This window comes from Scylla paramamosain, chromosome 4 (assembly GCF_035594125.1).
Source record: "Scylla paramamosain isolate STU-SP2022 chromosome 4, ASM3559412v1, whole genome shotgun sequence".
Taxonomy (NCBI): Eukaryota; Metazoa; Arthropoda; class Malacostraca; order Decapoda; family Portunidae; genus Scylla; species Scylla paramamosain.
The window spans coordinates 18,276,408-18,303,348 of record NC_087154.1 but is presented as its reverse complement, the minus strand read 5'-3'; the positions used below and the strand labels follow the sequence as shown (position 1 = coordinate 18,303,348).

General features: G+C 37.5%; 2 long non-coding RNA genes across 5 annotated transcripts in view; one reads left to right on the top strand and one right to left on the bottom strand.

Annotated features, from left to right (window-relative positions):
* LOC135099787 (uncharacterized) overlaps positions 1-25,789 on the bottom strand; it is a 106,915-nt gene extending 81,126 nt beyond the window's left edge. For 2 of the 4 annotated variants that reach the window (XR_010268378.1, XR_010268375.1), the window contains exons 1-2: positions 25,498-25,789; positions 3,658-3,711 (exon numbers count right to left, since the gene is read on the bottom strand). This is a non-coding gene — a long non-coding RNA (uncharacterized LOC135099787). Of the gene's footprint in view, positions 1-3,657; positions 3,712-12,386; positions 12,802-25,497 lie in introns of those variants that run through there. The other 2 variants (XR_010268377.1, XR_010268376.1) reach the window with 1 other exon arrangement.
* Positions 13,213-24,467, top strand: LOC135099788 (uncharacterized). Its single transcript, XR_010268379.1, has 3 exons — positions 13,213-13,332; positions 13,784-14,016; positions 14,161-24,467. It is a non-coding gene; the product is annotated as an uncharacterized LOC135099788 (long non-coding RNA).
* Positions 25,790-26,941: the final 1,152 nt, after the last annotated feature.

Below are 26,941 nucleotides of genomic sequence, written 5' to 3'. Positions count from 1 at the left end.
ATATATATATATATATATATATATATATATATATATATATATATATATATATATATATATATATATATATATATATATATATATATATATATATATATATATATATATATATATATATATATATATATATATATATATATATATATATATATATATATATATATATATATATATATATATATATATATATAAGTGCTGCACAGAATCAGTATAATTTTTTTTCTTCTTTCTCTTGCAACATATCTCTCACCCTTCAGCAGCTCAACACTCATTTAAAACATGCGGCATTCAGTTTACTATTTTTCATTGTTCCTCTTCTTTTGACTTGAACCGCAAGCCTGAATTTTAATGGAATATACTTAATAATGTTCGATGACATGATGTGGGCGATGACCTTCTGGAACAACATAAATTTTACTCATTATCTTTTTATCCTTTTTCTAGTTTTCTTTTTTTTTTTTTACATTTTGATTTATTTTCCGACTATTGTTATTATATCTCTTTTTCTCTCTGTCGTTCTTTCATTACTTTTCTTCGTTTTTTTTTACTACTACTATTACTACTACTACTACTACTATATACTACTACTACTACTACTACTATTACTACTACTCAGGTAGGGTCCCACACTGTTTCTACTAGTACTACTATATACTCCTACAACTACTACTGGTATCATCACATTTTTCTACATCTATTCCCAATTTCATTTCACATTCTATTCATTCACTCATTCACTCATTCATTCATTCATGAGTTACGGTTTCGCCCACGTTCATTCCGCAGCTCACCACGTACTCTCGTATATCCACGCCCATTAATTTTGTGTTGTAATTGTTCCCTCTCATCTCTCACCTGTTGTTATTGCCGTCATTCACGCATACTCTCTCTCTCTCTCTCTCTCTCTCTCTCTCTCTCTCTCTCTCTCTCTCTCTCTCTCTCTCTCTCTCTCAAACCTCACCAACACGGCACAAGGGCGCCACAGCAACACTTTCCTCCTCCTTATCATGTTCCACTTTCCCTCTCCTGAGGGTCAGACAATTTTTATCAAAGCGACGCAAATGTTAACGCTTTTATGAGCCCCGCAAAAATATTTCCCTTTTTTATTTACTTATTCTTTTTACCTTTCACTTATTCTTAAAAGCTCCCCTCGCCTCAAGAGTCACACACACACACACACACACACACACACACACACACACACACACACACACACACACACACACACGTGCATACAAGCACACAGACATACATAACCTTCACAGGAATGCTAACCTTTCAAGGAATGTGTTTGAGATGCGGAAAGGTAAGCATGAGGTGAGTGTGAGGCGAGTGTGAGGGTTCTGAGAGGATGAAGCACCGAGGAAAAAATATCAATGTGGAAGATGATTTAGAAACGAGGACGCAAATATGAATATGTAATTAGATTATTAAATTAGTGTGTCTTTTTATTTTTGATATTTTATTACTTCAATATTTTTGTACAGTATATAATTTGTGCATCAAACGCAATTTTCGAATGGAATTAAATACCTCAGATAATACAGTGAAGAGAATTTAAAGATCATGCAAAGTGAGGGTTCGCATGAGAAGAAAATAAATAAATAATAACAATGCATGCAATGAAATGTGCAAGAGTATTTGGAGACAAATGCTTCATTTTTTTAGGACGACAATAGGAAGTTTTACTTCGCATAAAATAATGGAGCATAAAATAATACGGAGACCGGCTGCACACGCCACGCCAACTGTCGCGCCGCCGTGATAGCTGCGGCGAGTGACATGTTGCTTTAAATGGCTCTGTATTTTCAATATGTGAATCTTGTATCTACATTCTCATCAAACAATCCTATTCACGAGAGCTTTTCCACTTAAAGTAACAATATATTTCAGTATTCAATGATTAACTATTGAAAATAGCGGGCATAAGTAAAACATGTTATAAACATTTTTTTTTTCTTTTTTTTACATCTTCACCGTTCAACTCGTCTTAATACCATTTTTTTTTTTTTTGTCAAGTTTTTACAACACATGTTGATTCTACAGTCACTGCTGAGTCTGATGGTGTCAACCAAGACTGGCTATCCCGTATATGAAGTGAGTTACGGCAAATAATTCCCGCATTTTGCGCCCTCCAGCTCGATCTGTAGTGATGAAGCGATAGTTGCGCGAGTTGCGAGGTAGAAACCTTCGCCCACATGCCGATAAATCGAAATGTGCAAAATACAGCAAAAAAAGGGGAGTCTGACGAAGAAATTACGTAAAATAAGAAAGATGCGCCTTCAAAAGTTACCAAACAAAAAGTCTTTCCGAAATTGAAATCTAAATTCTTAAAAGCGATGGACACCAAATGATGCTCCTGGCCAAATCATCGTTGTACCCTCCAGGGCCAGGCGAGAGCGGTGGGGTGTAGAATTGTGCGGTAACACATATCATAAATTTTCTTTCATTCGCTGACAAGGAAAATAAAAACGTGATGGAAGTAATATTTTCGGGAATCTACAACGATGAGCCTCTAAAAAAAAGGGAGATAAATAGTGTGGACAAATAGTCATCAAGGCCCACGTCACCTCGACTTTTCAAGGTGACAATCAACACACACAGAGACAAATAACAACACTTCACAGAACAATACAAGCTTTCCTCTTTTTATTTTATTTGAATAAAGCTGCAACAAAGGTTATGACGATAAAAAGTTACCTTAGGTTAGGTCACAAATATCATGGTGGTAACGATTCCCGGGAAATCAGAGTTAAAAAGAATATCAATACCAATTCATCAAAGAAAATGTAAAAATGTTTTCTCCATAGAAGGAAAGATTATTTTATTTATTATTTATTATTATTATTATTTTTTTTTTTTACGTGGGAACCAAATTCACACTAAATGAAATGTGTTACAGTAATAGTTTCCAAGGACACTTTATAATAACATGCAAAATATTATTAATCTACATAACGGTAAAACACAGTAGAGGATAAATAAACGGATAAATTAGAAGATCTGATATTTGTTACCTAAAAAAGTTCTCAAGTGAGTATTCGTGTTATTGTGGAAAGTATTTTGTAATTGCATCTTTCCTTTCTTTATTCATATATTCGTACATACAAAAGATATATTCGAATAAAAAACGAACACAAAAATAACAGCTAATTGTTAGGTTTCAACTGAATCTCCAAGTAAATATTTATACCATAAAGATGACACCATTATAGAAAATATATGATTTCGTATCCTTCTTTTCTCTATGCATACACTAAAATAAGCACACGAAGAATGGAATACAAAGATTATAGTTTGGAAAAAGATTCTCGGTTAATCCTCAAAGGACTTTTTTCCCTGTAAGATGTTGCAATGAACATTATAGACTAAATTTACATTCGTTCTTCTTTCATATATACACCCTAGGAAGGCACAAAAATGGGAGACAAAAACAACGCTTTGGAAAAAGGTTTAAACTAATCCTTCAATGGATAATACTACTGACACGATACCATGGAAGCACATCCTTTCTTTCCTTCATAGATTCGTGGGAAGCAGACAGAAGAAAGGCAGGCAACAGTGACAGGTTTCGGTTGACATGGAAAAAAAAAAAAAAAAAGTTTAACAGCGAGTTCCAAAACAGAGGGCACATGATGTAATGAAGCAGGTACTCACCTTCCTCCTGCACGTGTTGGGAGTGTTCACCGCGGCACCACCTGCCATCCTTTCCTGAAAATATAAAAACATCCACATAAGAAACTGATGCAGCTTGACTATTCTAAAATGAGCTAAAAATGAAGCATCATAAACAGAACCACCAGAAATCCTTTACTGCATGAGTTACAACATACACATGAACAAAAAAGGAAAGAATAAATACTGAAAAAAAACACGAAATGTCATAAATAAAACGTGTCAAATTACTCTACGCAAGAACACATGGATACATGAAAAACAACACAGAAAACAGAACACACTTGAAACGCTGAGAATGTTAAATATGCACAACAGCTGCAACAAAATAAAACGAACAAGCACAAGATCAAATAAGAAAATAAAAAGAAGCAAAAAGAATAAATGTAAAGCTTCCCAACATTCAGCGGTACAAACCTAAAAACAACAGCAAGGATATACTTAGTAAATAATAAGTACCACTTCAGACTAGCCATAAAAAGTATTCACGGCACAAAACATGAAAATCCCTTTTGAGTATCTCTGCCAAGGTGGCCTGACTCATCTATTCTTCTTTCTTTATTGTTGTTCAGTAATACAACACATCCACCTTCCTCCGTTTGTGGTTCTGATAACAACAACAACAACAACAACAACTCTCTGACCACTCCTAGTAAGATACCTGCCTTTACGTGTGGTTACTGCGAGGACACAGGATGTTCCCTATAACGTCTTACACAACAAAACAACAACAACAAAGTCCAGAGACCGCAAAGATATCGTAGTTGCTGTTGGTTCTGGATGTCACCGCTTCTTGGTAAGGATCTCAACAAAAGCAAACACCTGTGAGATCCACCCTACTTCATGCTTGTGCTGCTAACTCGTCTGGATGAAGCAATACATCTGAAAGCTCACACACTGCCCAAGTATCTATATCCACGTGTGACAGTGACATGTCAGTACTCGAGTATTCACTAAATCTTGGCGAGCCTGAAAGTAGATGACACTGGAGCTCTGACCTGGAATCTTGGATATCGCCTCTGAGTGCGTGATGCAGCTGGCAACAGGATGATGAGATAAAATCCTGATGTCTTTTTTTTTTTTTTCTTTTATGTAGGAAGGACACTGGCCAAGGGCAACAAAAATACAATAAAAAAAAAATTGCCCACTGAAATGCCAGTCCCATAAAAAGGTCAAAGCAGTAGTCAAAAATTGATGAATAAGTGTCTTGAAACCTCCCTCTTGAAGGAATTAAAGTCATAGGAAGGTGGAAATACAGAAGCAGGCAGAGAGTTCCAGAGTTTACCAGAGAAAGGGATGAATGATTGAGAATACTGGTTAACCCTTGCGTTAGAGAGGTGGACAGAATAGGGGTGAGAGAAAGAAGAGAGTCTTGTGCAGCGAGGCCGCGGAAGGAGGGAGGCATGCAGTTAGCAAGATCAGAAGAGCAGTTAGCATGAAAATAGCGGTAGAACACAGCTATAGATGCAACATGGCGGCGGTGAGAGAGAGGCTGAAGACAATCAGTTAGAGAAGAGGAGTTGATGAGACGAAAAGCTTTTGATTCCACCCTGTCTAGAAGAGCAGTATGAGTGGAACCCCCCGAGACATATGAAGCATACTCCATACATGGACGGATAAGGCCCTTATACAGAGTTAGCAGCTGGGGGGTGAGAAAAACTGGTGGAGACGTCTCAGAACGCCTAACTTCATAGAAGCTGTTTTAGCTAGAGATGAGATGTGAAGTTTCCAGTTCAGATTATAAGTAAAGGACAAACCGAGGATGTTCAGTGTAGAAGAGGAAGACAGTTGAGTGTCATTGAAGAAGGTTGTGTCTGGAAGGTTGTGTCGAGTTGATAGATGGAGGAATTGAGTTTTTGAGGCATTGAACAATACCAAGTTTGCTCTGCCCTAATCAGAAATTTTAGAAAGATCAGAAGTCAAGCAATCTGTGGCTTCCCTGCGTGAAATGTTTACCTCCTGAAGGGTTGGACATCTATGAAAAGATGTGGAAAAGTGCAGGGTGGTATCATCAGCGTAGGAGTGGATAGGACAAGAAGTTTGGTTTAGAAGATCATTAATGAATAATAAGAAGAGAGTGGGTGACAGGACAGAACCCTGAGGAACACCACTGTTAATAGATTTAGGAGAAGAGCAGTGACCGTCTACCACAGCAGCAATAGAACGGTCAGAAAGGAAACTTGAGATGAAGTTACAGAGAGAAGGATAGAAGCTGTAGGAGGGTAATTTGGAAATCAAAGCTTTGTGCCAGACTCTATCAAAAGCTATTGATATGTCCAAGGCAACAGCAAAAGTTTCACCAAAATCTCTAAAAGAGGATGACCAAGACTCAGTAAGGAAAGCCAGAAGATCACCAGTAGATCGGCCTTGACGGAACCCATACTGGCGATCAGATAGAAGGTTGTGAAGTGATAGATGTTTAAGAATCTTCCTGTTGAGGACAGATTCAAAAACTTTAGATAGGGAGGAAATTAAAGCAATAGGACGGTAGTTTGAGGGATTAGAACGGTCACCCTTTTTAGGAACAGGTTGAATGTAGGCAAACTTCCAGCAAGAAGGAAAGGTATATGTTGAGACAGAGCTGAAAGAGTTTGACTAGGCAAGGTGCAAGGATGGAGGCACAGTTTCGGAGAACAATAGGAGGGACCCCATCAGGTCCATAAGCCTTCCGAGGATTTAGGCCAGTGAGGGCATGGAAAACATCATTGCGAAGAATTTTAATAGGTGGCATGAAGTAGTCAGAGGGTGAAGGAGAGAGAGGAACAAGTCCAGAATCGTCGAAGGTAGAGTTTTTAGCAAAGGTTTGAGCGAAGAGTTCAGCTTTAGAAATAGATGTGATAGCAGTGGTGCCATCTGGTTGAAATAGAGGAGGGAAAGAAGAAGAAGCAAAGTTATTGGAAATATTTTTGGCTAGATGCCAGAAGTCACGAGGGGAGTTAGATCTTGAAAGGTTTTGACACTTTCTGTTAATGAAGGAGTTTTTGGCTAGTTGGAGAACAGACTTGGCATGGTTCCGGGCAGAAATCTAAAGTGCATGAGATTCTGGTGATGGAAGGCTTAACTATCTTTTGTGGGCCATCTCTCTATCATGTATAGCACGAGAACAAGTTGTGTTTAACCAAGGTTTAGAAGGTTTAGGACGAGAAAAAGAGTGAGGAATGTACGCCTCCATGCCAGACACTATCACCTCTGTTATACGCTCAGCACACAAAGACGGGTCTCTGACACGGAAGCAGTAGTCCAAGGAAAATCAGCAAAATACCTCCTCAGGTCCCCCCAACTAGCAGAGGCAAAACGCCAGAGGCACCTTCGCTTAGGGGGATCCTGAGGAAGGATTGGAGCAATAGGACAAGATACAGATATGAGATTGTGATCGGAGGAGCCCAACGGAGAAGAAAGGGTGACAGCATAAGCAGAAGGATTAGAGGTCAGGAAAAGGTCAGGAATGTTGGGCGTATCTCCAAGACGGTCAGGAATACGAGTAGGGTGTTGCACCAATTGCTCTAGGTCGTGGAGGATAGCAAAGTTGTAGGCTAGTTCACTAGGATGGTCAGTGAAGGGAGAGGAAAGCCAAAGCTGGTGGTGAACATTGAAGTCTCCAAGAATGGAGATCTCTGCAAAAGGGAAGAGAGTCAGAATGTGCTCCACTTTGGAAGTTAAGAAGTCAAAGAATTTCTTATAGTCAGAGGAGTTAGGTGAGAAGTATACAGCACAGATAAATTTAGTTTGAGAGTGACTCTGTAGTCATAGCCAGATGATGGAAAACTCGAAAGATTCAAGAGCGTGGGCACGAGAGCAGGTCAAGTCATTGTGCACATAAACGCAGCATCCATCTTTGGATCGAAAATGAGGATAGAGAAAGTAAGAGGGAACAGGAAAGGGGCTACTGTCAGTTGCCTCAGACACCTGAGTTTCAGTGAGGAAAAGAAGATGAGGTTTAGAAGAGGAGAGGTGGTGTTCTACAGATTGAAAATTAGATCTTAGACCGTGAATGTTGCAGAAGTTAATGAAGAAAAAGTTGAGGGGGGTGTCAAGACACTTAGGGTCATCAACAGAAAGGCAGTCCGACCTGGGGACATTTATGATCCCCTCCTCAGATGGGGACTCCGAGGCTGGTGTAAGAGTCGCCATGATGATTTAAATTTTTTTTAGTGAATGGTGTGTGTGTGTAGTAGTGTGTGTAGTAGTGAAGGGTGTGTGCTTGTAGTTTTGTGTGGAGGAAGAGAGTTGTCTTTAGAGGGCAGGCTGTGTTGTGAGACACAAAGGGAAATGTTCAGTGAGGTCACAGCTGGGTTTAATGATAAGTTCACAGCACCCCCTGAACAGTGCTTTAGACCTTACTGGGAGTAATCATTTCGGCAGGTGTCTACTGCCTCCTCCTCAAGTCTATAAACTATAGACTTGAGCATTCTCTAATACAATTATATATATATATATATATATATATATATATATATATATATATATATATATATATATATATATATATATATATATATATATATATATATATATATGTATATATATATATATATCCTACATACATGCCGCTCTGTGATGCCTCTCGCCTCTGTTGCTGTGTGGGGCAAGAAAAGCCGCACACTCCCATGGGCTCAGCTGTACTTATTCCTCAGGGGTGCCAGACGGTAGTTTTTTTTGTTTTTTTTTTTTGAGGGGGGATATTTTGGTCATTAGCAGAAAATTGTGTCTTTAAGCAAGCGATTACTTGAGCTGACGCTGCCAGCCACAACTATTGCTTGATGAATGAAATACCGTGGCGTGTGTAATAATTGCATATAACAGGAACGTCTTACATGGCAAGATACCTAGCATGTTCAAATCATTTCAAGTAAAATGTGGTGTGCAATACGAGTACAGAACAGGTAAATGTCCATTTTTAATGAGGCAGGATGGAAGTACCTTGTGTATATTAATTTGTGTTGTATGTGACTATGTATGATTGGCATTACATGAATAAGCAAACCTGGTATGTGGGAGCTGGTGTCAATATACATGTGTGTACCCCAACATAGCCTGAGTGGGTAAAACTATTTCTGGGCATCTGTCTGGCTGAAAATTCTTTTCCCTTACTGCTTCCTGAAATATGAATATGAACCAAGTTTTCATTGTTTCTTTATCTTATAGAAAATATTTTCATTATACTTTCAGAATTTAAGTAAGAATTTATCAATTTAATTAAATATGATTCCAGGTGATTGCAGTGGCTCCAAGTCTTGGGAAAGCCATGTGTGGAGCACAAGCAGTCTGTCCACATGGAAAATTTTGAGCTCAAGCATACCAGCAGTACAACACATCTGCTGAACAATGCAGCTCCAATTCCTGCAGATAAACAAACTTCAGACACATACCACACAGCATTTCTGTGACTACACAGCTGTCATAACCGGTAATGTTTAATTTAGTTGTGGTAAATGTGGTTAAATGACATTCATGATGAAATAGTTTATAAACAACAGATCCTAAATATTGATTAATAACATTCACAACCATACTGAAGCCTATACACTGTATGTACTATATTACATTATATGATGAGCTTTCATTTCAGTATATACATATTTGCTAGCACATACCATTCAGCAATCTCATAATTCTCACTATTAACTAACCCATTTTCTAAGAAAGTAAGAAAAAAGGGAATCTGCAAGAAGCCATCAAGGCAATACATAGCATTCTATAAGTAAGTAAGTAAGTAAGTAAGTTTATTTGGATTATTCATGTGCATTACAGGCAGAGTACCACACCAGTTAATGTACATAGATTCTTCATCCAGGATAGCCTACTAAAGTTTAGCAACTTATTTCCAGTAGGGTCCCTTTTATGCAGCAAGATGGGGCGGACAGCACAGGAATCACTATACACTTAACTCTGGTACACAGAAATACTAGACCCTAAAATTATTTGCCAACTGTATCCATAAAATTAAAATTTAAAATTACAATGTATTTTCACTAAGACTATCATGGTTAATAATAAGTAAAATCATTTGACTCAGCAGCTCTTTCTTCATCTTGTAAATATTTCCTGAGAGATGTTTTGAATAGGTGTTTGGATTGTATGTTTTGTAAGTTTTTTGGTAATGAATTCCAGTCTTTAATGGCTGTATGATAAAAGGTATGTGCTGAGGGACCCTTTGCAATTGACATACCAAAGTTTAAATCATTGTTTCTAGTCCTAATTGTGTGGGTATTTGTTTTCCTATGGAAATGTTCTGCTAGATATGTTGGTCCTCTGTTGTTATGGATATTATGCGCATGGCTTAATTTTAATTCTTTAACCCTATTCTTGACACTAAGCATATTTACTTTTTCTCTCTCCACTTGTCCTATATGAGATCTAGGGTCTAAACCTAAAATAAATCTAATAATCTTGTTTTGACAAATTTGTAGTTGTTTTTTAGATCTACTGCTCAGTCCAGAGTACCAAGAGGAACATGCATAATCAAAGTGAGGTTGAATTAGAGAGCTACATAAGGTTTTCTTAATTTTTTGATCAAGGTCTTTTGCTTGTCTGTACATGAATTTTAACCTTGCATTTATCCTCTTGATTATCTGATTACAATTTAGCTCCCCTGAAACACACTGATCCAATTGAACTCCTAAATATTTTACTGATTTTACTCCATTTATGTCCTGACCCAAACATGTTATATTAAAATCATCTACATTTTTTAATTTTGTTTTTGATCCAACTAACATAATTTCCGTCTTTCCTAAATGCAAAGACAGCTTGTTATTTATCATCCAGGTGTTACATGATTCAAGTTCTTTTCTTAGTCTATTTTTTATAAAATCTACATCTTTGTGTGGAACAATCAAAATGCTGTCATCTGCATATAGCAAAAGTTTACACGAGACACTGATTTTCATGTCGTTTACATAACATAAGAACAGGAGTGGACCTAAAATGCTTCCCTGTGGTACCCCACAGGATACATTTCTGGTTTCCGAGCAATGTTCATCTATCTTCACAATTTGACTTCTTCCACTTAGATAAGAATAAAACCATTCCACTGACTCTACACCCATTGCTCTTAATTTTTCACACAAGATATGATGGTCAACAGTATCAAATGCTTTTTGCAGATCTAGGAGAGCTAGGCCTGTATACTCCCCTTTCAATATATTAGTTTTTAGTAGGTCTAACAAATGAATCAGACATGTATCTGTGGAATGACTATCTCTAAATCCAGATTGAAATTCATAAATGATATTGTTTGCTTTAAGGTAATCTGATAACTGATCATAAACAGCTCTTTCTAGTACTTTAGATATTATATTAAGGATACTAACCGGTCTGTAGTTACTGACTTCTTGTCTGTTATTCTTTTTGTACAGTGGTTTTACTCTAGCTTCTTTGAATCCTTGTGGTACTTCATTTGTATAAATTGACATTGATAATGTGAGTTATAGGACCTTTTAGTATTGGTGCACCGTCTTATATAAACCTTGCTGGTATGCAGTCTAAGCCTGTGCTTTTATTTATTTCTAGTTTCCTTATTATATTGAATACGTATTCTTCAGTTACCCCGGTTAGTTTGAACATATTTTCTGAGTCCTTTGGATCTGTAGTAGTTTTTAAAATTATAAGAGTCAATGTTAAAAATTCTATCTGCATATGGCAGCTTACTAACCAAACTTGATGCTACTGTTGTAAAGAATTTGTTAAAGTATGTTGCTATCTTCCTTCCGTTGAAACACAGTTCATCCTCAATTTTAAGCACTATTTTCGAATTCTCTTTTGATTGTCCAGAATAACCTAAGTTTTTGAGCTGTTTCCATAATTTCTTGCTATTGTTAGAATTTTCTTGTATTTTATCAGAGATATATTCAGATTTTATTTTTCTTATGTTTTGTTGTAGTTTGTTCCTTGATTTGCAGAATTTGTCATATTTATATTTGTTGTTTTTATCCCTTTTATATTCACTTAAGAGTCTATCTCTTTCTTTTATCATGTCTAGTACTTGTGTAGTTATCCATGGTTCCGTTCTTTGTTTGATTCTAATTATTTCTTTTACCGGAGCTACCTTGTCAATTACTTTGATGGAAATGTTTTTAAAATTGTTCCATGCTTCGTCAACTGTTTCTGCCTCATAAACACAATTCCAGCTTTGGCTTCTTAATTCCTCATTGAATATAATTATGTACATTATATGTCTTCATTGATCTGATCTTAATACTATTATGACCATTTATACATGCCTTCACTGTCTTTCTAGTACAGTATGTTATATAGTGATCACTAATTCCTATTGGCAGTACTCCTTGTTGACTAATCTTTTCAGGTTTGCTACATATAATATGGTCTTTAATAGTTGATGATTTACTGATTTCCCTGGTCACCTCACTTATTAGTTGTTCCATACCAAACATTTTAATTAAATTTACATATCTTTTGTACAGTTGTCCTGTTTTCTTAAGAACACGTATGTTCATATCACCTTGAATTATAACTTCATCATCTTGGGAAAATTTTGTGATATTTTCTTCAAGCAATTCTAAAAAAATTTTTTGCTGCGGAGGTCTATAGCAACATCCAATAATAATAGGTTTTGTCTTTGGCAAAAGTATTTCACACCAAATCACTTCAAGTCCCTCTGTGTCAACATCATTTCTTTGGTTGATGCTTAAACATGACTTTATGTATATACACACTCCTCCTCCATTCCTGTTTCTATCTTTTCTTATTACCTGATATCCGTTAATTTCTATTTCATTGTTGGTAACTGAATCGTCCAGCCAAGTTTCTGTAATGCACAAAACTGCCGCATTAGTTTTGAGTGCCAATATCTTTATTTCTTCCAGTTTGTTCATGAGTGAGCGGCTGTTTATGTGTACTATGTGTAACCCTTTGTTATTAAAAGTTTCATAAATTTTGTTGTCACTTTTTGATGGTGTAGTGATGTCAGTATGTTCTTCATTAACTTCTTCATTTATATTGCCTGTACCTTCATTTATCTGTGCGTTTGCAGTGTGATGCTTTTCTTGGAAAGGCAATTCAGCTAGACAGCACAAATTACATATGTGTTTACAGTTTTTCTTGCCATGTAATGTATTTCTTGTTACCACTAATGCACTTTAGATGAGTTTCTTTTTTACATAGATCACATATTAATGATTTACTGTTCCTGTAAATGCCTTTTTTACACAATTCACATATTTTCCTTTCACTTTTCTTATTTTGTACTATATTTTTCATGCACTTTATGTGAACTTTGCAGCTACATTCTTCACATTCCTTTGTTTTGCTGGTTTTAATAATTCCTCTCCCACAATGCGCACATGTATTTTTTGGGCGTCTTTTACCTTCCTCTCTTGTCTGCACACTATTTTCAATCACTTTGCTACACTGGGGGCCGGGATTGGTGCTAATATCGCCACTCTGTAGTAGTAAAATTAAAATTGTTCCAGGGGAAGGTTGTAGCCTGTTGTATTGCGGTACTTGGCAACTGCTCCGTTGTTTATGCTTTGAGTTGCCAACTCTCTCCCACTGCTGTCCACTTCTGCATACCTGCCAATACCACCTTGAATAGTGCATTGCTAGCTGTCTCTCCTCTCTGTAGCTGTCCTGGTGTCTATTGGTTTCCTTTTGGCTGTATGCTGCGTCGAATGTGGTGCTAAGACTTGATATACAGACGTAAATTATATCTACCTATTTCCACCTATCATCCCCATCCATAAATCTGTCTAATCTTTTCAAGCTCCCTGTTGACTCTGTACAAACAACCTAATTACAGAGCCTACTCCTGTTATCTACCACTGTTTGAGAACCACTCCCTCTCTTTAAATCTAAATTTATCAGGCTAAAATTAAAAACAGATGGGAAATCATGAGGTTATTTTTCTCCAAAAATAAATAAATAAATAAACAAAAATAAACAGTAATTTGAATATAAATATGAATATAAATATGAATAAACAAAACAAAAATAATAAACCAGCTTCTGCCTCCACTACTAACAAGTCCTATCTTCTTTCACCATTTGTCCATACACAATCATACATTTTATATGCTTATATTTCACAATATTTATAACTTTATTTTGTCCAATCTTTGCTTTCTAATTAACAAAATACTTCTTTTTACAGATTATATTGCGGTAAAGTGGCTTACAGCAGGAAAGGAGACACAACTGGCTCATCCGAGTCAAGCATGTTAACTGTGATGAGCAAAGTGAACAAGTATTATAAGATGTTTTTGGCAAGGAAAAGATGTGGTGGGAATAATGACTGCATAATATTATAAGGTTTATAATTCCTGTTAATCACTTACTTGAAGAGGACAGATATTGTGGGTATGGGAAAAGTCTAAGATGGCAGAGGTGAGACAGAAAAAGAAAAGCTGTTAACCTATTATGTTACTAACAGAGGTAATGGCATTATTCAAGAAAATAAATGCATATACTAGTATGCTAATAATAATGATACAAAATATGCAAACATATTCCATATTTCCATTTTTACAGGGACACCATCCACACCACACAAGACAGTCCAGCAATCTGGAAGGAAGACCAGCACAATACCACAGCAATTGATGCAGAGCAGCAGATTTTCTGCCTCCCAGGATGCTGTAATTTTTCAATGGACATCAGTGATATGCTTTGATTAGTGTGACAGTGGAGGAGGAAGCGGAGGAGGCAGCTTGCTGTAGCAGTATGTTATCACAGTCCTAAAAGGATTACAGTAAGCACTACATTTCTCATTGAGAAACATTTTGTTAGCAGGAGCAACAAATTCTGGCAGTCCTGTAAAGGAAGTTACTTCAAGGCAATATATCTCATGTAATGAGTATCATCAGATTTGTTTAATTTTGACCAGGTTTCTGATTCCATTATTGGAGGCAAGGATACTGGTGAACATGACAAAAGTTTGAAACTTGGAAACCATGCATTTTTTTTTCTTTTTTTTTCTTTTTTTGTGATTAGAGAACTAATGAGAAATGGAAATGTTTTTTTTTAGGATATTCCTTTTCTCTGGGAAAGATTGATATCATGTAGTGTGATGACATGTTCATTAGGTTTAAGACATTGATACTAGAGTAACTGCACTTTTTTTTTTTTCTTTCTCTGACCAAGAGGGAATACAATGTTCTTCTCTTAGAATCTTGGCATGTTTGCCGTTAGCGGTGAATGGATCCATTTCTCGTACAATTCACCAAAGCTTTTGATGAGACTAAGTAACACTATTTTGAAGGAGAAAAATAAAGTACATACAGGGTAATATAATTAAATGCTGAATTTTGAATGATCATCAGCTAAAATATGAGATTTGCTCCAAACTGGTAAATTCAAGTAATGAACAGAATAGACATACATTCCATGGTAGGCTTACTGGCACAAGAAGCTGTCCTTATTGCAATATAGGCATGTATATCAGGTGCATAGATCCTTTTCATTATTGAAATAGTTTAGTTACTCTTCATTTTAATGATGTTTATTGCTAAATCTTGTAAAATTTGCAAGGAATGCAAGAACATCATGGAAACTGCCATTCACACACTCTAGCAAGACAGCACTTCAGGTGCTGTGGCATGACTGGTCTTTCTTCAGTTCCCTTACCTTAGTTATTAATTGGATGAACGATGAACCATACTTCCTAGCCAAGATTAAGACTCGGATTACTCACTGACTTCAGTTCCTAACTCTAAATGTGAAGATAGAGTGATGGCATCAGACTACTTCTAGTTCATAATCTTTACCATGTAACTGACTGTGCCTAAAGATTTTTGAGCCTCATGAATGTCAAATGACAAGGATATTTTGTAAGATACCAGCCATCAGTTAGACAGCAGCAATGAGGCAGATTAGATTTGTGATTTAGGTGGCCTTTTCATTCCCCAATGAGGAAAAAAGTGTATTTTCTTTACCTGTCATAAGTTTGTGTTGCTTCTGCATGTGTTTCAGCAACTACCCAAAAGCTTTACTTTCATCAGACTTGGAGTATTTTATGTCCCTAAATAGGAAATAGGAAGAAGAAATAAATATGAAAAGTTGAATAGTAAATTTGCATACAGTACACAGATGTGTGCACAAAATTTCTTTCTAAGGGTTTTTGTTTTCCTTTTCACTGTATTCTTGCAAACTATTCTGCTCTTGTCCTACTGTCTCATTGCATGTCCCATGTCCAAGCTCAGGATGCTGTATTTTGTCCTTCATATAATGTTTTCTTCATTTTATCATGATGCATTATTCATATATATAAGATATCTCTCATAATGTATTTTCTCCAAATATATGTAATTTTAGATATATCTTACAGTAACATTTGATATCAGTCCTCTTATTTTTCTCATGTAATGCAGCATTTCATCAGGTTTGTGCTGTCTGTTACAGCATATGCAGGAATTATTTAAATTCTGCATGTTTACTTTGTGCTGACATAAATGCTTCTCTTCTCTGAAATTTTCTTTGGTTAGCTACATGTTATTAATACTATATCTTTAGCTGCCATATGCCCACTGTATATCTTTACTTCAATGTTGTTGTTGTTGTTGTTGTTGTTGTTGTTGTTGTTGTTGTTGTTGTTGTTGTATGCAGTATTGAGTTGCTATGTCATTTGTTCTGATATGGAAGTCTTTGCGTTCTCTGTTAGGTGGTGTAGCCTTGCTATGCTGACTCCGTTACCTACTGATGTACATTCAAAACAGAGTTGATATGGGTAGATATTAAGGAACGATCACAGTCAGCAGTACTGGGAGTAGTGTACAGGCCACCAAACAGTACAAAGGAAATTAACACCTCACTATGGCAGGTGATAAATAGAGCAGGAAGGTACAGTCAGGTATGTGTGATAGGAGATTTTAGTTTTAGGAATATCAAATGGAGCCTGATGGTGGGTGACAAGGAAGCAGAGGAATCTCTTAAGGTAATTCAGGATAATTTTTTAAAACAAGTAGTCGTAGAACCTACAAGGGGGAACAATATTCAATCTAATTCTTACTAACAAGGAGGAAGCAGTCATGCAGATAGAGGTTAGAGGACAGCTAGGCAACAGTGACCATTAGGAAATTAGGTACAAATAAAAATGGGGAGAAACTTTTAAAAGCAAAAACACTAGTAAAATACGTGACTTTAGGAGAGCAGATTTTGAGGAATTAAAAAGGTACCTCAAAGGAGTTGACCGGTAATGGTTGCAGGGTGAGGTCAGGTCTGGGACGGAATTGAGAGAGATAAGGCAGGATAAGAGAGGTGAGGTGAGGTGTGAGGGTGTAGGACAAGAGGAGGGAAGATGTGTCCGGAAGGGGCGCAGGAGAGAGAGAGGGGGAGATAGGTGTGAGTATGTTGAAGGGTCAGGTCATGCTGAAATGGGAGAGGTGAGGACAAGGTAAGTAAATGAGGGAGTGGAGAGGATGGAAGGGGCTGAGATGAGAGGATTAGGTAAAATAAATGTAGATGAGTTGTATATTTCATAGACAAACTGCATACAGGACAGCTAGCAAACATCCCATATAGAGCAATAAGATCACAAAAAAATTACCCTAAATTGATGACTGCTAGATTAAAACATTATATAGGATGGAAGAGAAGTATATATAAGAGATTAAAGGCAGGTGAAGAGGTTTTAAGGCCACAATATAATGAATTAGAACAGTCAGGAGATTAACGAGGAAAGCTAAGGGCAATTATGAATTAAGGGTGGCCAGCCAGGCGAAGATGGACCCCAAGGGATTTTATCAGGTATACAGGATAAAGAATAAGAATACTATAGGTCCATTACAGGCAGCAGATAGGGGCAGGGGAAGACTAATGTCAGCAGTGTTGGAACTAGAAGACTATTTTAAAAGGGAATCGTTGAAACTAAATTGGCAAGTGAAGGGGATATACTAAATATTGGTGAAGGAAAATACAACCTCTAGATGAGAAATAGAAAGAATAAATGGCAAGGAGGTGTGATGCTTCTAGTTAGGAAGAATTTATTAGTGGAATCTGTCACGTATGGAGTGGAGGAGGCAGAAGTATTGAAAATAGGCTAAAGACAGAATATTGGAAGATACCATAATGTTGTGGTGACTTATGTTACCCCTGTTCCAACTCTTGGAGAAAGGATGAATGCTTGAGGACACAAGGACATGTTTGACAGAGCTGCTTGAGGAAAATGATGATATAATCCTGATGGGGAACTCTAACTGTAAAGAGATATCTTGGGAGAATTGGATCACAGAAGGCAGTGAGTCATCATGGGGGAACAAGCTATTAGACCTGGCTATTGAAAATGTCCTGACACAATGGGTTACAGATGACACAAGATTTAGGAGAAATGAAGCACCTTCAAGGCTTGATCTAATTTTCACCAAGGAACAAGAAATAGCAGAAGACCTTTAATACATAAACCCAATAGGAAAAAGTGATCATGTGCTGATTCAGTTCACAGTTATGGATAATAACCTCAGTATAAGGAAAGAGAACCACAGAAGAGAATGGCTAAACTACAGCAAGACTAACTTTGGACAACCTAGGAAGTATTTCAGTGAAGTAAATTGGAACATAGTTATTCAAAAGGAGGACATAGAGGAAAAGTGGACAGCTTTCCTACACATTTATAATAAGGGAGTAGAGAAATGGGTACCCAAAAGATCAACTGAGAACCTTTTCAAAAAGGATTGGTACAATAGATGTGCAACAGCTAAATTGGAGAGAGAAAAAGTATGGAACAAGTGGAAGAAAAACAAGAGACTGGACCTGTGGAACAATTACATAAGGAAGAGGAACGAATATGTCAAAACTCACAGAGATGATCAGAAAAATTTTGAAAAGAATGTTGTGGAGAAATGTAAACACCAACCAAAATTATTTTATTAATTCATCAATGGAAAATTAAAGAGTTAAGATGAAATAAGCATGGTAAAAGCTGGAGAAGAGACAGTGGATGACCCAGAAAAGGTAGATGAAGTGTTTAACAGATACTTCCACTCTGAGTTCACTAAGGAAAATTATTTCAGAGGTGAGAGGACAGCATTAGAAAAAGGGACCAACCTAAAGGAGATTAAAACCTCAGTAGAAGTAAAGATTATGTTGGAAGACCTGGATGTAAGGAAAGCAATGGGTCCTGATAGTGTATCAAGTTGGATTTCAAAAGAGTGTAGCTCACAATTAGTCTCAGTGCTGCACAATATAATTAGCACCACCCTGGTAAAAGGTAGAGTACCCATGGTTTGGAAATGTGCGGATATTACCCCAATTCACAAGACCGGAAATAAAGATCCATTAAATTATAGACCTGTATCACTCACAAGTGTGGTGGCAAAGATTTGTCAAAAGATTATCAAGAACAGGTGGGTAAAACATCTAGAAGACAACAAGGTGATAACAGAGAAACAGTTTGGCTTCAGAAAAGGAAGATCTTGTGTTACAAATTTGATAAGTTTCTACTCAAGAGTAATAGATATAGTGCAAGAGAGAGAGATGGATGGTTCGACTGCATATACTTAGATTTGAGAAAAGCATTTGATAAAGTTCTGCACAGAAGACTAATATGGAAATTGGAAAAAATTGGAGGACTCGCTGGATCACTGTTAAAGTGGATGACTGACTTTTTGACAGATAAATGTGGACAGTAATTAAAGGCAGCAGGTCGAACTGGAAAACGGTAATAAGTGGAGTCCAGCAAGGTTCAGTACTTGCACCTATTATGTTCACAGTTTATGTAAACGATATGACAGAAGGTGTAGAAAGTTACATGAACCTTTTCACGTTAAGATTATGAGGAAAGTAACAAATGAAGAAGACTGCAATGCTTTAAATCAGGACTTAATTAAGATTAATGAATGGTCATTGAGGTGGAACATGGAGTTTAACGCTAAAAAATGTAGTGTGATGAGGTTTGGAAAAAGTGTGAGAAGACCAGTTGGCAACTATTACTTAAGGAATGAGGAAATCTCTATAAGATCATAAGAAAAAGACCTAGGAGTAATTATTACTAATAATTTATCATTTGGGAAGCACATAAACAAAACTATAGGAGAAACATATAATCTGCTGAGAAACATCAAGATCGCATTCTCATATACTGATGAAGATATGATAAAAAAAAAATGATAACAACGATGATACGTCCAAGATTGGAGTACACAGCATCAGTGTGGTCACCAAGTTTGAAAAAGGATACAAGATAGTTAAAAAGAACCCAGAGAGCTGCAACTAAAATCCCTGCAAGCTTAAGAGAGTATAGTTATGAGGAAAGGTTGAAGAGATTGGGCCTGACTACACTAGAGAAAAGGAGGGAAAGAGGTGATTTGATAGCAATATATAGAATATTGGAAGGAGTGGAAAAGTTGGACAGAGAAGACCTCATGATACCAGATACAAGAGACAAAAGAGGACATGGAAGGAAATTGAAAAGGAGTGTTTGCAGAAGCAATAGGACGGTAGTTTGAGGGATTAGAACGGTCACCCTTTTTAGGAACAGGTTCAGTGTAGGCAAACTTCCAGCAAGAAGGAAAGGTAGATGTTGACAGACAGAGCTGAAAGAGTTTGACTAGGCAAGGTGCAAGCACGGAGGCACAGTTTCAGAGAACAATAGGAGGGACCCTATCAGGTCCATAAGCCTTCCGAGGGTTTAGGCCATCAAGGGCATGGAAAACATCATTGCGAAGAATTTTAGTAGGTGGCATGAAGTAGTCAGAGGGTGGAGGAGAGGGAGGAACAAGCCCAGAATCGTCCAAGGTAGAGTTTTTAGCAAAGGTCTGAGCGAAGAGTTCAGCTTTAGAAATAGATGTGATAGCAGTGGTGCCATCTGGTTGAAATAGAGGAGGGAAAGAAGAAGAAACAAAGTTATTGGAGATATTTTCGGCTAGATGCCAGAAGTCATGAGGGGAGTTAGATCTTGAAAGGTTTTGACACTTTCTGTTAATGAAGGAGTTTTTGGCTAGTTGGAGAACAGACTTGACATGGTTCTGGGCAGAAATATAAAGTGCATGAGATTCTGGTGATGGAAGGCTTAACTACCTTTTGTGGGCCACCTCTCTATCATGTATAGCACAAGAACAAACTGTGTTAAACCAAGGTTTAGAAGGTTTAGGTCGAGAAAAAGAGTGAGGAATGTATGCCTCCATGCCAGACACTATCAACTCTGTTATGCGCTCAGCACACAAAGACGGGTCTCTGACACGGAAGCAGTAGTCATTCCAAGGTAAATCAGCAAAATACCTCCTCAAACTACCGTCCTATTGCTTTAATTTCCTGCCTATCTAAAGTTTTTGAATCTATCCTCAACAGGAAGATTCTTAAACATCTATCACTTCACAACCTTCTATCTGATCGCCAGTATGGGTTCCGTCAAGGCCGCTCTACTGGTGATCTTCTGGCTTTCCTTACTGAGTCTTGGTCATCCTCTTTTAGAGATTTTGGTGAAACTTTTGTTGTTGCCTTGGACATATCAAAAGCTTTTGATAGAGTCTGGCACAAAGCTTTGATTTCCAAACTACCCTCCTACGGCTTCTATCCTTCTTTCTGTAACTTCATCTCAAGTTTCCTTTCTGACTGTTCTATTGCTGCTGTGGTAGACGGTCCCTGTTCTTCTCCTAAATCTATTAACAGTGGTGTTCCTCAGGGTTCAGTCCTGTCACCCACTCTCTTCTTATTATTAATTGATAATCTTCTAAACCAAACTTCTTGTCCTATCCACTCCTACGCTGATGATACCATCCTGCACTTTTCCACGTCTTTTCATAGACGTCCAACCCTTCAGGAGGTAAACATTTCACGCAGCGAAGCCACAGAATGCTTGACTTCTGATCTTTCTAAAATTTCTGACTGGGGCAGAGCAATTTTGGTATTGTTCAATGCCTCAAAAACTCAATTCCTCCATCTATCAACTCGACACAACCTTCCAGACACAACCTCCTTCAATGACACTCAACTGTCCCCCTCTTTTACACTGAACATCCTCGGTCTGTCCTTTACTTATAATCTAAACTGGAAACTTCACATCTCATCTCTAGCTAAAACAGCTTCTACAAAGTTAGGCGTTCTGAGACGTCTCCGCCAGTATTTCTCACCCCCCAGCTGCTAACTCTGTACAAGGGCCTTATCCATCCATGTATGGAGTATGCTTCACATGTCTGGGGGGGTTCCACTCATATTGCTCTTCTAGACAGGGTGGAATCAAAAGCTTTTTGTCTCATCAACTCCTCTCCTCTAACTGACTGTCTTCAACCTCTCTCTCACCGCCGCAATGTTGCATCTCTAGGTGTCTTCTACCGCTATTTTCATGCTAACTGCTCTTCTGATCTTGCTAACTGCATGCCTCCCCTCCTCACTGCACAAGACTTTCTTCTTTCTCTCATCCCTATTCTGTCCATCTCTCTAATGCACGAGTTAACCAGTATTCTCAATCATTCATCCCTTTCTCTGGTAAACTCTGGAACTCCCTACCTGCTTCTGTATTTCCACCTTCCTATGACTTGAATTCCTTCAAGAGGGAAGTTTCAAGACTACTGCTTTGACCCTTTTATGGGACTGGCATTTCAGTGGGCATTTTTTTTTATAGGATTTTTTGTTGCCCTTGGCCAGTGTCCTTCCTACATAAAAAAAAAGAAAAAAAAGAAGTGACATCAAGAAACACAGCTTCTCACACAGAAGTATAACGGTGTGGAATGAACTGAAAGATGAGACTGTGTGTGCAAAGACAATTCATAAATTTAAAGAAAATCTATATAAAATCAATATGGAGATGGGACAGCACAAGCCTAGTGTGGCTCTTGTCCTGTATTTCACAACTAGGTAAATACAACTAGGTAGATGGGGAGCTGGTTAGTTCTGGGAGGAGACTAGTAAAACTCTGAATGAATATTTTTTAACTGTCTTCACCCAGGAAAACATGCAGGATATGCCAAATAGTGAAAAGATGTTTAGAGCAGATGAGAATGAGAAGCTGACAGATATTTCCAAAACTAAGGAGATTGTGGAACAGGAGATAGGCTAAAAAAAGTTCAAGACACCAAGACCAGATGAAATATATTCCAGAGTACTTAAGGAATGTAAAGAGGTTATTAGTGAGCCGTTAGTTTCTGTCTTTACAAAATCACTTGAGTCAGGTGAGGTACCAGTAATGTGGAGGCAGGCTAATGTAGTACCCATCTTTAAGAAAGGAGATAAAACTTTAGCGTCTAATTATAGACCTGTCAGCTTAACTTCTGTTGTAGGTAAAATATTGGAGTCAATAATAACAAGGAACATTAGGGAGCATTTAGACAAACATAATTTGATAAATCAGTCACAGCATGGCTTCACGAAGGGGAAGTCTTGCCTGACAAACTTATTAAGATTTTACAGTAAAGTGTATGAGGCAATAGATAATGGTGATAGTTATGACATCTTATATCTCGACTTTAGTAAAGCTTTTGACAAGGTACCCCATCAGAGGCTACTGAGAAAGGTTGGGGCACACAGGATAGATGGGAAGGTGTTAGGCTGGATAAGGTCATGGCTAAGCAACAGGCGAGAAAGAGTTATAATAAACAGCTCTAAATCCGAATGGGGTCACGTAATTAGTGGGGTGCCACAGGGATCAGTATTAGAGCCATTGTTGTTTTTAATATATATATCAATGACTTGGATAGTGGAATTAGTGATGTTAGTAAATTTGCGGATGACACAAAGATAAGTAGATTAATTAGGTCAGAATCAAATGCAATCACCTTGCAGGCAGATTTAGATAGGATGAATGAATGGACAGACAGATGACAAATGCAAAGTGCTTAGTGTAGGTAGAGGAAACCCACACAGTAGCTACACAATAAACAACAAAACTCTGGTAGGTTCAGGGTACAAAAAAAATTTAGAAGTTATAGTTAGCTCTGAACTCCATCTAGGAAAGCAATGCATAGAGGCCAAAAAACAGGGCAAACAGGGTATTAGGATTCATTTTAGGAGTGTTAAAAGTAGAAGGCCCGACATAATATTAAAGTTATATTTGGCGCTGGTCAGACCTCATCTAGACCACGCTGTGCAGTTCTGGTCCCCACATTACAGGAAAGATATAGGTCTATTAGAATAAGTACAAAGGAGAATGACTAAAAGGATACAGGGGATGAGGAGTATTCCTTATGAGGCAAGATTGAAGCTGTTAAATTTACATTCTTTAGAGAGATGTAGGTTAAGAGGGGACCAGATAGAAGTCTTTAAGTGGTATAAGGGTTATAACAAAATTCTTAGGATCAGCAACCAGAATAAAACAAGAAATAATAGGTTCAAGCTTGAAAAAATTTAGGTTTAAGAAAGAGATAGGAAGAAATTAGTTCTCAAAACGAGTGGAAGATGAGTGGAACGGATTCAGTAATCATGTTGTTAGTGCTAGGACATTAGGGAGCCTTAAGATAACATTAAACGGGTTTGTGGATGGATGGGGATGATAGGTGGAAATAGGTGGGTATATTTCATAAAGGGACTGACACATGTAAGCCTGGTCACTTCTTGCAGCTTCCCTTATTTCTTATGTTCTTACATTGCAATGTCTCTTGGTGCTGCTGTATACTATATATGTATGCTATAAGATAGTGATGAATTTTGTGTGATCTCTTAATGCAACTAACCATGTGTTCTGTCTTATAAGGCATTGGTGTTTGATAAACACCTTGGTGTTGCCAAATGTTTGTACAGGTGCGGAAAAAAAAAATGTATCTTATGAATGCTGCTGTCTTTCATAGTAAGGCCTTGGTTTTATTTTCTGCCCTGTGTTACATACCTAGTGTGTGTTGTACTGTTTTTCATGTTTTATAAGTAGCACATACTTGTTAACATTTCAGAATACCAGCTGTTAAACTATTAATATAGATAAAACTTTAATATTATATCCTCAAGTCATTTACTATTTACCTATTAAAACTACTAAAAATAAAATGATTTTTGAAGCACTTACATAAATGGCCTGCGGTACCTGGCAGATGTCAATCAATATCTTGATCTGAAAGGTTCTGGATAAAAGAATTTTATTTTGTTCATCATTATAAATCATTCATCATTATATATAATTTTGTTCATCATTATAAATCATGCTTAAAATTTGGGGTTTGAGTTTTCGATGTTTGGACGTAAACAACACGGAGTTAACTGCTTAAAGAAGAAGGACGTAATAAAAACAGAATAAGATGTGTTACAATAACAAAAACTGCAACACAAGTAACTATCAGCAGCTTCGTCTCGTCACGCAGTATTCTGCACGCGAGTCGCAATGAGCCACGATCATTCCAATTCGAAAATCTTGCTCTTTGCACCAAACGGAATCTATGCACTATACTTACTCGTACTCTAATGAAACTAACGCACACACACGTGCCCACAACCCAGCCGACAGGGAGGGCGCACCAGGACGGCCATGGGTAGTGGGGGTGCCTGGCCATAAGTTCGCGTTTTACTCTCCATGAACTGTGTGGAGCCCCGGCCATCATCACTATTATCTGTGACTGCACCCTCACTACGGTCATTCAAACTCAGTCCATTAGGAAAGTGAGCGCAAATAAGCTTCCAGAGAGAGAGAGAGAGAGAGAGAGAGAGAGAGAGAGAGAGAGAGAGAGAGAGCTAACTGGGCAATCCTAGTTCCCTAATTTTCAGTCATGGTAGTAGTATCGCCATGAAAGCTTCACTGATCATCACAAGTTACATTCCACGTTTCCATCGTGCATATCAACCCACGGAAACTACGATATGAGATAAGAAACTTTGTGGCTTGGTCATACAGTACCCAAGACCGCGAGACGCTGCCGCCATGACAGCCTGACCCTCCCGCCGCATCCCAAGATTCCGCAGCACAGCACACTGCACACGTCACTGCCTCGTCCTCACTCTGGCCAGGAGTGTACTCACCTCTGCAGCACGGCTCAGTGATTTCCTGCTCCAGTCGCCTCAAGGAAAGGCGTAGTACGAAAAATTGACGGACGCACACATCCAAACACCACTCACCACTGTCACATTTGACACTTGCTTGATGGTCTAGAGCAGGGGTTCTTAACCTTTTGATGGTTCCATACCCCCAATGGATTGTCGAATATGGTCCCATACCCCCTTCACTTGACTGTTCAAATAATTATCACCAATCCTATTATTTGCCAGTATGTCTTCCAGATACGAGTATTTCAATCGCTTGAATTTACTGTACTTGAGATACGGATTACTAGGAAAAAAAACATAACCATTGATAATTTTATTATTTTTTTACTGAAAGCAAAATTAATAGTTATTGTTCCGTTTTATTATAAAAAAAAAAAAGAACAACATAAATGTGCAAGTTTTTAGTCCCTCGACTACATAAAAACATAACCATTGATAATTTTATTATTTTTTTTTATACACATACAATGTATAACAGAAATATAGATACACTCACATGAAAATGTGAACAAGAGATGGACGGAAAAAATAGTCTTCTCTCCACGACGCCAACAGCTCAACTGACAACTAATGACAACGGCCAAATTTAAAACACTGGAAAGAGTCAACCGCGGTCATGTAGGGTAGCGCGCGCATCGCACTGGCAGAGGGGGAAACTACCAGTACCCAGAAATCGAGTCCCAGACCCCCGGCCTTTGGTTCCCATACCCCCAAGGGGTATGGATACCCCCGGTTAAGAACCCCTGGTCTAGAGGGCGCGAGTTTTGAATGGAGGATCATGCGGGATTTCAATTCATTTTACGGTATATTACTACTACCAAGGACTCTCTATATATATGCAGATGTCACGGAACAAAAACAGTAAAGAAACAAAATTAAATAGAAATATAAAACAACTCCATTTTGTAGCTGACCCAAATTCCTTTCCAGCAGATTGATCATGGCGACCTATATACCTTCATAAACGCTCTTTTATTTAAGGTTTAAATTGTATTTGAAAGACAAGAGTAGATGTAGTTTTTTTTTTTTTTTTACCTCAATTAAATTGTCTGTCTTTATGATTTGCTTAGCCTTAGATGTTAATGACTTACGTATTCTATACACAGGATTGATACTTTGATAACATTTTGATAGGTATGTTGGCGAAAAATCTATGCACATATCTCTGACAACCCATTCAAATGGCTTGGCGACCCAACTTTGGATCACGACCCAGGGATTAAGAACCATTGCCTTAAAGGAATGACAACGTCTTGAATTAGAATATTTTAGGAACTGTAAATAAAACCTTGCATATTATACATTTTTTTAAGATCAGTAGAAATTAGAGAAAAACATATGTTATTGTAATCCAGAAGGTAAGGGAAATATATATATATATATATATATATATATATATATATATATATATATATATATA